This window comes from Bidens hawaiensis, unplaced genomic scaffold (genome assembly GCF_021521415.1).
Source record: "Bidens hawaiensis isolate Kalapana, Puna unplaced genomic scaffold, B.hawaiensis_p1.1 tig00023052_1, whole genome shotgun sequence".
NCBI lineage: Eukaryota > Viridiplantae > Streptophyta > Magnoliopsida > Asterales > Asteraceae > Bidens > Bidens hawaiensis.
In genome coordinates, this window is record NW_027493605.1 from 79,620 (window position 1) to 90,460 (window position 10,841).

At 37.4% G+C, this 10,841-nt stretch overlaps 2 pseudogenes across 2 annotated transcripts; both read right to left on the reverse strand.

Annotated features, from left to right (window-relative positions):
- Positions 1–290: 290 nt before the first annotated feature.
- On the reverse strand, positions 291–3,592 carry LOC143566809 (uncharacterized; annotated as a pseudogene). The gene is made up of 3 exons (XR_013141292.1): positions 3,533–3,592; positions 677–3,336; positions 291–610 (listed from the first exon to the last, which is right to left on the reverse strand). The product of XR_013141292.1 is annotated as an uncharacterized LOC143566809 (transcript).
- A 2,214-nt stretch (positions 3,593–5,806) lies between these two features.
- On the reverse strand, positions 5,807–9,190 carry LOC143566810 (uncharacterized; annotated as a pseudogene). The gene is made up of 2 exons (XR_013141293.1): positions 6,471–9,190; positions 5,807–6,403 (listed from the first exon to the last, which is right to left on the reverse strand). The product of XR_013141293.1 is annotated as an uncharacterized LOC143566810 (transcript).
- Between the last annotated feature and the right edge of the window lie 1,651 nt (positions 9,191–10,841).

Here is a 10,841-nt window from a genome sequence, read left to right on the forward strand (position 1 = left end):
TATGTTGTAAATATAATTACACTATCTGATTCTTACAGTTAGCACGCTAACTTAATTTGTATTTGATCCAAACCCTTTATACTTATGGTTGCAGTACCTTAAAATATTGTACTAGTGAAAAGTTCTTGTGACGTAGTTATAGTTATCAACAACCACTAAAAGTACATAAAATAAATTCATACAGTAAATATAAATACATAAAATATAACAAAGAATGCAAGTTTTATATATGAAATGAAAACAAACATATTATGATATTAAAATTTGAAGCAAAGGTTCCTCTCCAAGGTTCAGAGGGACATCGTGTTTCTTCCGGCTGCACACCTCTCATTAGAGAGGTTAAGAGTAATATTCATCATTAACGGCCTAGAGTGAGGGCTCTTATGCACGCATGATAATGCAACTTCGACAAGTAATTTCACTTGCTCAGCAACTGGTTCCACAGGTGGAGAAAGGCGTTTGTCCAAAAATTCAGTATAAGATATGCCTTGTGTGTCTTCTAGCAATGTGAGGAGATCTCCTGGATGCTTACCCATTATAACTTCTAGTGTCACCACCCCGAAGCTATAAACATCACACTTCTCATTCACTTCCATCGTGTATGCAAGCTCTGCGAAACAAAATCTCACGTCAACATCATGTGTACGCTATTAGTAGTTGAAAGGTTGATTTATACCTGGAGCGATGTAACCAAATGTTCCGGCAAAAGAAGTTCAGTTGGATGAGTCAGGCTTCAATAGTCTAGCAGTGCCAATATCAGACACATGAGCAACCCATTCAGAATCAAACAGAACATTGTTGCTTGTTAAGTCCCTGTGGATGATTGGTTGTGAACAATCATGGTGCATATAGGATAAAGCCTTCGCAATACTTTTAATAGCCATCAGCCTTTTTTTCCAATCAACTTCAACCGCTTGTTCCATGTGATTCAGTATGTTTCTTAAGCTCCCTCCTGCCAAGAACTCATACACCAAAAACGAGTGGCTTGAATGTGAACAAAATCCGTAGAGTTTGACGATGTTTTGATGGCGTATCTCTGTCAACGCTCGGATCTCGTTTTCAAAACTCTTGAGATTTTGCACCTCACCATCTTCTGTTGCGTGAATTTTTTTCACCGCAAAAACTTCAGCTGACATTTCCGCTTTTTAAACAGTTTCGTATCCACCAACACCAACAACATACTTCGAGTCGAAGTCCTCCAAGGCCTCAATGATTCTCTCGTATACCATTTTCCTATCATAGCTCCAAATGGTAAAAGGTTTTGCGTGTGTGATCTCCCGTGGCCTAGTAGTTACATTCGGGTCACTTTTACGGAGATAACAGAATATAACGACAATTATAAGAACGAGCAACAAGAATCCCAATATAGGAAGTATGGTTGAAATCACAACTGAAACCTTCTTGTTACCTTTATTCCTTGTTTGGATGGGACAGACTAACCCTGTGTGATTTCCACATAACCTCTTGTTGTGTCCAAGTGCCTCCATTGGTGCATCTTCAAATGCTTTCATCTTTGGAAGTGGGCCCTCTAGTTGATTGAAAGATACATCAACTGTGGTTAAACTTAACATTGCGGTGAAACTTGAAGGAATAGAGCCTGTGAGGTTATTGTGAGAGAGGTTCAACATTTGTACAACGGTCAAACCCCCAAGCGATGGTGGTATCGTCCCAGTCAAATTGTTTTCACTTAGATCAAGGGATTCTAACTTCTCCAACTTGGAAATTTGCACAGGAATAGCTCCCTCAAGTTTATTAGTGCCTAGGTTCAAGATCCTCAACTTTATGCATTCTCCTAAATTTTCATTGATTGGGCCGGTAAGATAATTTTTTGCTAGATTAAGTTCTTCTAAGTTGTACAGATTTCTCAATGTTGAAGGAATTGTACCTGATAGCTTATTGTCCTCCAAGTACAGGTTCACTAGTGAACTTAATCTTTCAAAGCTCTTTGGGATTTCACCAACCAATTGATTTGATGAAAGATTAAGCCTTACTAATTTTCTAGCTCCCCCAAGCTTTGAAGGTATTTTTCCAGACAAATTGTTGTTGGATATCATTAAGCTAGTTAAATTAGGGCATAACCCCCAGTTGCTAGACACCTCACCGTAGAACTTATTGTAACTCAAATTTATGTAATCCAACTCCGGATATATCCCAAAATCTTCAGAGATGTTTCCAGTTAGTTGGTTATGATCAAGTCGAACCCTGACTAAGCTGCTACAGTTTTTCAAGCTCTTTGGCACGTGGCCAGAGAAGAGATTGACACTCACAGTAAAATATGTAAGTATGCCGGAGACACATATATTGTCTGGTAAAGGACCAGAGAGCATATTATTAGATACACCGAATATTTCCATTTTAGTTAGGTTAATATCTTGAGGAATGAAACCTACAAAATTATTCACGATCAATGTCAATATATGGAGGGCTGTTCTCTTTCCTAAATTAGGTGGTATGACGCCGCTGAAGTTGTTATCAACTAAGTGCAACTCTGTAAGTTGAGTGTAATTGGCAAAATAATTTGGAATCGGCCCAGATATGAAGTTCTCACTAAAGTGTATCCTTCGTAGGCTACTGAAATTTCGGAAAGTCATTGGAATGGTACCTGTGATATGGTTGGTGCTAATTTCGATATCTATGAGATCCCTAGCCCCAGCAAGTTCGGATGGAATAGACCCAGAAAGTTGATTAGTATACAGATAAAGGAAATATAGAGAGGTTAAATTTCCTATTGATGAAGGAATGGCTCCAGTAAGATAATTAGAAGAGAAATCAAGATAAACTAACTTTTTGAGGTTACCTATGGTATTTGGGATATGACCAGTAAGATGGTTATTATACATAGAAATATCAGTTACAGATCTTAGCATTCCTATCTCTGATGGAATCACCCCTGAGAAGTTATTATATTCCAGGTGTAAATATCTGAGATTAGTCATGCTCCCAATGCTGGAAGGAATGTGGCCAGAAAGCGAGTTATTTGACATATCTAAACTTTTCAAGATTTCGTAATGAATACATATCAAGATCACCAAGTGTACCTGTTAAGCTTAGAGATTTAATGGTGATACTTGTTACAACATTTTCTGCAGCTGCAGTACCGTTACAACTGATTCCCGTCCAATTATTATGACATGGGTTGTTTCCAACCCATGATGAAAGAACTGATTGGCTTTGTTTATCAAGGCTGGCTTTCCATTTAAGAAGAGCAGATGCAACTGTGGTTGGTGTAGCAGTTGCAAGTGAAGGGACACACCCAAGATTATAACAAGAGAAAAATAATAATAATATAATTGCAAATGAGAGGGATATGTTTATGTTTGTAGAACTCAAGACTTTCTTAACAACCAACGGAGAATAAATGTTACTAATTTATAGAAGATTGATAATAATATAGGGTGAGACCCTGAGGACCTGTCACTTTATCATGATGACCCTACCAATTCTGTATTTCACCCCAAGTTGTAGATCCAAATTAAAGGGTTACTATTGGTGTCTCCAAGGAGCGCTATCATTTTTATCCGCAACCTGAAACCTGAAAGTATCCATAATCATGGAACCCGAAAATCCCAAATAACTCGTTTGACCTAGTCATTCATAATACATGCTATTACATCTCCAATTCATAACCCAGACCCGAAAAACTTGAAAGTACAACTGCAGAGCACCCCTATCTACGCACATAAACATGCTTCACTTGTTCTCAAGCTTTCATAAACTATACCATTAAGAATAACGAAAAGGACTTTTAATATGGTTAACAGTCAGGAGTTTTGCTGGCGGAGCACACGGATCGGGCTTCACCGACAATGCCATTAGCGGCGAGGTGGGGCAATATTTCCGGCAATGGCTGGATTTCTTGTAGCATGAAGAGAAATTTGAGATATTATTGGAGCTTTAACATTTCTTTTAATTATTAATTTTTTAAATTCAAAATGGACAAATGTACTACTACTCTTGTTATCTTGACTTCTAACATACAAAATTTCTCTCCAAAACCAATTATTCAATTTAATGATTACTATGACGACCCGTATCTAAAGTGTTTGGAAAACTACAAGGGCTGGTGGGGTCCTATTTATTAAAAGAAAATTTATTCCATTTGATCATATAACTCCAACAGGCAAGCTATCTCGCTTTCTACTTCCACGATAAGTTTCATGGCGTAGTGGACTATGTACACGTTAGAGTCTCTTACTCTCTTCATTTGATGATTACCTTGTGGGTTTTATTAAGCTTTCAGAATTCCTCAGTCCTAAAACAAATTAGAAGCCTATTTATACAAACCCCACTAACAGCGAAAACTAGCGCCTACGTGAAAACTCGTAAATTGTTTTCACTTTTCCGCATTTTTCTCATATTTTTGATTTTTATGAAGGTTACTGAGTTCTTGCTAACCCAACAATTTGCCCCTTGTATTATGATACCAAAATGCGTTTGACTTTGTCACACATCTTCATGAGAAACCAGACGCCGTTGACTTTGATTTCTCCCTTTCGTTAAATCCCTTCTAAGTTAGTCATTATATTCTTCTTATCCACCTTTGGACATAGAGTTTTAGGCATGTGATAAAGATTCCAACTTTCATTAATCAATCCTGAGCAACGGTCGGTTCTTTAATCTAATGACAAAATTCATAGAATTTTGAACTCATTCAAACATAGAAAAATCCCTATTGTAGCTCAGTTATTATCAAATTATTCAAAATCTATCAAATCGGATTTCCGTCATTGTTAAAACCTTCTAATAAGATGTCTATCCGGATTCGACCGAATTCCATATGAGAAAACAACCCGATTCGAAAAGAACATTACATTCTTTGAAAATGACCAAACCGTCCATTGAATAAAATCCACATTCGTTACCCGTTAACATATTTTGCAAAGAAACATATCGTTTAAAAGTTATTCTCCCTTTCCTTTTGCAAAATATGGCCTGTTTCGCTATTTTTGGGTCAAGCCATCACCACTCGTAGTCGATCATTAACCTGACCCGTGTCTTGACCCATAATCATAATCACCATACCAACTATTTTCAAATTCCAAATACTATAATACTCAAATTGCCCCTGGTTATTAAATCACATATCTATCTTAGAATTGAGATCAAAACTCTTTAATTAAGCTCTTGAATTGATGTGTATGAGGTATTAGAACATCTCTTCAATTTGATCTTAAAATATATCATCAACCATCAACTTTGAGACTTCTGAACCAAATATCAAACTCGAAGCCGACTCCAAAAGATCACAACATCACAAAATCACAGCTTGAATCATCAAGTTTATCCTAAAATCTGATCTTCTTGAACGATTCACTAATTCAGATTGATAAAAACTTGAAGAAACAAGAATCGATTATCAATTTTGTGTAATTGAACCGATTTTGACTTTCTTATCTGTTGACTTTCACCAACTTTGGCCAAGAACCACTTGTTCTTCAAGAAATCCCTGTACCTTCAATTTTTCTAAAACATTCTTTTATACCCGAAATTTGGTTAAGTATGCCGTGCACAATTAAGTTAATGATGTGCACAGCACATTCACTATGAAAAAAAAACGCCTCCACAAATCGGTTTAGATTTTAATTTTAGTGTGAAACCACGGCGTTATTTTAATTTATATTATGTTTAAAATATGTTATCTATAGTTATAAATAAATTATTTACAGAATACGTTTACCTAATACTGTGATATAAACATGAATTACAGGTTTTTGTCCGGTCAGGTACTGTACCAGTTTTTATATGCTCCCAATGACATGAACCATTGATTAATTTTGTTAGAAGAGAGCAACTTGTGGGTGAATTTTATAAACAACCCCTGAATGTACATAAAATAAGTTCATATACGAAAAAGAAATACAAAGAATATAGAACAACAAATAATGTAAGTTTATTTATGAAATGAAAACAAACATATTATCATATTAAGATTTGAAGCAAAGGTTCCTCTCCAAGGTTCAGAGGGATAACAAGAAATACATAGAATATAGAACAACAGATCATGTATTATCTATGAAAGGTAAACAAACATACGTACTATGAATTTATTAAGAATATTTGAAGGGAAAGTTCCTCTCAAAGGTTCAGAGGGTAATCGTGTTTCTTTTGGCTGCACGCTTCTCATTAGAGAGGTTATGAGTAATATTCATCATTGACGGCCTAGAGTGAGGGCTCTTAAGCACGCATGAGAATGCAACCTCCACAAGTAATTTCACTTGCTCAGCAACTGGTTCCACGGGTGGAGGAAGGCGTTTGTCCAAAAATTCAGTATGAGGTATGCCTTGTGTGTCTTCTAACAATGTGAGGAGATCTCCTAGATGCTTACCCATTACAACTTCTAATGTCACCACCCCAAAGCTGTAAACATCACACTTCTCATTCACTTCCATTGTGTATGCAAGCTCTGCGGAAAAAAATCTCAAGTCAACATCCTGTGTATAGCACTTAGTAGTTGTAAGGTTGATTTATACCTGGAGCAATGTAACCAAATGTTCCAGCAAAAGAAGTCCAGTTGGATGAGTCTAGCTTTAATAGCTTGGAGGTGCCAAAATCAGACACATGAGCAAGTTGCTCAGAATCAAATTGAACATTGTTGCTTGTTAAGTCTCTGTGGATGATTGGCTGTGAACAATCATAGTGCATATAGGATAAGGCCTTCGCAATACTTTTAACAGCCATCACCCTCTTTTTCCAGTCAAATTCAACAACTTGTTCCATGTCATTCAGTATGTTTCTTAAGCTCCCTCCTGCCAAGAACTCATACACCAAAAGCGAGTGGCTTGAGTGTGAACAAAATCCGTAGAGTTTTACGATGTTTTGATGGCGTATCTCTGTCAACGCTCGGATCTCGTTTTCAAAACTCTTGAGATTTTGCACCTCACCATCTTCTGGTGCGTGAATTTTTTTCACCGCAAAAACTTCAGATGACATTTATGCTTTATAAACAGTTCCGTATCCACCAACACCAACAGCATACTTCGAGTCGAAGTCTTCCAAGGCCTCAATGATTTTCTCGTACACCATTTTCCCATCATAGCTCCAAATGGTAAAAGGTTTTGCTCGTGTCTCTCGTGGCCTAATGGTTACATTCGGGTTTCTTTTACGGAGATAGCGTAATATGAAGATAATAAAAAACATAAGCAACAAGACTCCTAATGCAAGAAGTGTGATCAGAACCACAATCGAAACCTTCTTGTTTTCACCTTGATTCCTTAGTTGGATGGGACAGGCTAAGCCTGTGTGATTTCCGCATAACCCCTTGTTGTGTCCTAGTGCCTCCATTGGAGCATCTTCAAATGCTCGCATCTTTGGTAGTGGACCCTCTAACTGATTGAACGATACATCGACTGTGATTAAACTTAACATTGCAGTGAAACTTGAAGGAATAGTGCCTGTGAGAGAGGTTTAATGTTTGTACAACTGCCAACCCCCCAAGTTGTGGCGGTATACTTCCTGTCAAATTATTATGAGAGAGATCAAGGGATTCTAATTTCTCCAACTTGGAAATATGTACAGGAATAACTCCCTCGAGTTTATTACTGCTTAAGTTCAAGATCCTTAACTTTAAGCATTACCCTAAATTTATATTGATTGGGCCAGTAAAAGAATTTTGTGCCAAGTTAAGTTCTTCTAAACTGTAGAGATTTCCTAACGTTGAAGGAATAATACCAGATATCTTATTGTTGTCCAAGTAAAACTTTGCTAGTAGGCTTAATCTTTCAAAGCTCGCTGGGATTTCACCAACTAAGTGATTTGATGAAAGATTAAGCTCGAGTAACTTTGTTGATCTTCCTAGCTCTGTAGATATTTTCCCATATAAATTGTTGTTGGATATCTTTAATCTAGTTAACTTAGGACATAATCCCCAATTACTGGATACTTCACCATAGAGTAGGTTGTGACTCATATCCATATATTCCAACTCTGGATATATCCCAAAATCTTGAGATATGTTTCCGGTCAGTTGGTTATTTTCAAGCCGAACTCTGACAAAGCTGCTACAGTTTTTTAAGCTCTTTGGCACATGACCAGAGAAGAGATTGTTATCAACGGTGAAGTGCGTAAGCGTACCGGAGTCACAAATTGTGTTTGGTACATGACCAGAGAGCATGTTGTTAGACACTGAAAAAATTTCCATCTTAGTTAGATTCATATCTAGAGGAACGGAGCCTACGAAGTTATTCGTGAACAGGCTCAAAGCAACAAGGGGTGTTCTCCTTCCTAATTCTGGGGGTATGAAGCCACTGAATTTGTTATCAGCTAAGTGCAACTCTGTAAGCTGAGTGTAATTTGCAAAATAATTTGGAATCGACCCTGATATGAGGTTATCACTGAAGTACATCCTTCCTAGTCTACTAAGATTTTGGAAAGTAATTGGAATGATAGCTGTGATCAGGTTCCTACCAATCTCAAGATCTATGATATCCCGAGCCCCAGCAAGTTCGGATGAAATGGACCTAGAGAGATGATTAAGATACAGATAAAGGTACCATAGAGAGGTTAAATTTCCTATCGAAGAGGGAATGACTCCAGTAAGACTATTATTAGAAAAATCTAAGTTTTGGACCAAACTAAGTGTCCCAATTTGTGAAGGGATATGTCCCTCAAGTTTATTGTAACCTAAGTCAAGATAAACCATTTTACCGAGGTTACCTATGCTATATGGGATAAGACCAGTAAGACTGTTACTCGCCAAAGAAAAATTAGTTAAAGAACTTAGCATTCCTATCTCTGATGGAATCACCCCTGAGAAGTTATTATTTTCCAGGTGTAAATATCTTAGATTAGTCATGTTCCCTATGCTGAAAGGAATGTGGCCATAAAGCGAGTTATTTGAAATATCTAAACTTTTAAGATTTCGTAATGAATACATATCAAGATCATCAAGTGTACCTGTTAAGCTTAGAGATTTAACGGTGATACTTTTTACAACACTTTCAGCAGCCCAGTACCATTACTGCAACCGATTCCCGTCCAATTGTTATGACACGGGTTGCTTCCAACCCATGATGACTGATTGGCTTTGTTTATCATGGCTGGCCTTCCATTTGAGATTATCAGATGCAACTGTTGGTGTAGCAATTGCAAGTGAAGGGACGCACACAAGATTATAACAAGAGAATAATAATAATAATAATAATAATAATAATAATAATAATAATAATAATACAATTGCAAGTAAGAGAGACATGAAAGACCATCTTATTTGAAAGAAGGGGTTATGAAATGGTATGAGATTCAAAGAGTTGTGGAATAAGTTTGTAGAACTCAAGACTCTCTTAATTACTAATAGGGTATGGTTAGTGTTACTTATAGAAAACAATATTACATGGTGACACCCTGATGACTTATCACTTTATCATGATAACCTTCTGTGTTGGCCTATTGTTAATGTCACCCCAAGTTGTAGATCCAAAAGGGTTACTGTTGTTGGAGTATTAATTCAAATCTGGTACGGGTCATGGGTCAGCTCACTTAAGTTTATGTGTCAGTTTATTTTGTTTTATTATTATCAAAAGAGTCGCCGTCTTCTCCAAGTTATTCAGTTATGCACGTGTGTTTATGTTTTATTAGGTTAAAGGTAGTGGTCCTGTTTTATCTCAATAAATTCGTGTAATCATGGTCACGTAGGTTAGTTGTTCAGTTTTTTATGGCTTATGGGCCTTTCTTTAAGTTGTAATTTGTTCGCTATTTAAAGCCCTTTGATTAATGAAGTGATAATTTGTGACGGCAACAATATTTGTTAATCGATTGCTCTTGATCCAACATGTGGTATCAGATCTTAGGTTCTGAATCAATTACTTATCCCATCGATCAATTCCTGTCAAGCTTTTCTTACCTTTCTCATGGCAAATACCAATTCAAACAATCTCTCAACCCCACTTCTGATTTTCAAATGGGAGGGTTATTGAACTCTCCTACTTTCGCATGATCTCTGGGATTATGTGATAACGGGTTTTAACCAAGAAGATGCTGATAGAACCCACTTGCGCAATAACAGACATAAGGATGCTAAGGCTTATAGCCTGATTCAACAAGCAGTCCATGATGATGTATTCTCAAGAATAGCAGCAGCAACAACAGCAGCACAAGCTTGGACTCTATTGAAAACTGAGAACCAAGGAGATTCAAAAGTGAAGACCGTAAAGTTGCAGACTTTGCGACGTGATTTCGAGACCATTCAGATGAAGGAAGGTGAAGCTGTGGGTGATTTCTTGTCAAAGGTCATGAAGAATGTTAATCAGAAAAGGGCTCTTGGGGAAGAAGTGTTGGATCAAACAATTGTAGAGAAAGTTCCAAGAAGTCTCCAACCCAAATGGGATCATGTGGTGACTGCGATCGAAGAGTCAAAAGATCTCACCAGGCTGACCTTTGATCAGCTTATGAGATCCTTACAGGCTCATGAAGGACGAGTCAACAGGGGGAAAGATGTTGATGTTGAAGAACAAGCATTTCAAGCCAGAGAAGAAGAACAACCCGGTAATCTAGGTCGGGGGAGAGGATTCCTACGAGGAAGAGGTAGAGGACATGGTAAGTTCTCTAGCAGAGGAAGAGGGGGTATTCAATGTTACAATTGTAACAAATTCAGACATGTGAAGTCTGAATGTTGGAGCGAGCCTAGGGCTAATGCTGCAGTAGGAGATCAAGAGGAAGACGATGAAGATGGCCTTTTGTATATGGCCATAGCAGAGAATGATGAACACAAAGATGATGTCTGGTTTATAGATAGTGGTTGCTCTAATCACATGACAGGGCAACGTGGGCTGTATAAGGATTTAGATGAGGCAAAGAAGGTAATTGTGAGAATGGGAAACGGAAAAGGAATACAAGTAGAAGGTAAG